Source organism: Bison bison, unplaced genomic scaffold (genome assembly GCF_000754665.1).
Source record: "Bison bison bison isolate TAMUID 2011002044 unplaced genomic scaffold, Bison_UMD1.0 scf7180017864044, whole genome shotgun sequence".
Taxonomy (NCBI): domain Eukaryota; kingdom Metazoa; phylum Chordata; class Mammalia; order Artiodactyla; family Bovidae; genus Bison; species Bison bison.
The window spans coordinates 508,489-509,720 of record NW_011494616.1 but is presented as its reverse complement, the minus strand read 5'-3'; positions in this window follow the sequence as shown (position 1 = coordinate 509,720).

Sequence of the window (1,232 nt, the reverse complement as noted above, 5' to 3'; positions counted from 1 at the left end):
TTTTCACTCTCCTCTCTCACTTTCATCAAGAGGCTCTTTAGTTCTTCTTTGCTTTCTGCCATAAGGGTGCTGTCATCTGTGTACCTGAGGTTATTGATGTTTCTCCCGACAGTCTTGATTCCAGCTTGTGCTTTGTCCAGCCCAGTATTTTGTATGATGTACTCTGCATATAAGTTAAATAAGCAGGGTGACAATATACAGCCTTGATGTACTCCTTTCCTGATTTGGAACCAGTCTGTTGTTCCATGTCCAGTTCTAACTGTTGCTTCTTGACTTGCATATAGAATTCTCAGGAGACAGGTCAGGTGGTCTGGTATTCCCATCTCTTTAAGAATTTTCCAAGAGTAGGTAAAGCAATTTCTAGAGCTCACTTGAGGCTGGGAATAATCCAGGTTGGCACCAGCCAAAGTGGACGCATCTAATGCATAGAACATTGAGTAGAATTCTCAGAAATGTATTGCCTTAATGATAGAATAGATTTGTACTCAAAGACTTTTCTGTACTTGCTCTTAAAAAAAGATTAAAAGCAAACCTCCAACTTAGAATCAAAGTTACCTGCATCCCCAAATAAAGCCAGCCACTCAATATTTAAAGAAATACAACAAAATCCCTACAAATAAATCCATAATTCCCGAAACCCAGTAAAATATTACTCATTTATAAATAAGCTGGGAAATATGATTCATAAGAATTAGAAGAGTTGATCAATAGAAATCGACCCAGAAATGATGCTGATGACAGAAATTACTGAAAAGGATGTAAAAACAGCTATTATATATTCCATATAGTCAAGAAGGTAAAGGAAAAATGAACATTAAGAAGTGAAAAGCAGAGGTATTAAAAAAAAACAAAATGAATTTTCTAGAGGTGAAGAATATATTTGAAATAATAAATACTCTCAAGTACTTTAATGAATATCTGGCTCAGCATTGCAAAAAGAGTTCTTTCAAATGGAGTATATATCAATGGGAAATATACAAAATAAAATACAAGACAACAAAAATGGAAAAAAATAGTGCAGAATTGACTTGTGGGACAATATTAAATTGTTCTAACACATTTGTTATTAAGGACCCAGAGGAATTGTTAGGAGAACATAAATGGTAATGGAATAAATAATGGCCAAATTTTCCCCAAATTTCTTGAATACTCTAAAACCAGAGATTCAAAAGTTCATTGAACTCCAAGAAGAAAATATATAAAGAAAATCATACTACTACTACTACTACTAA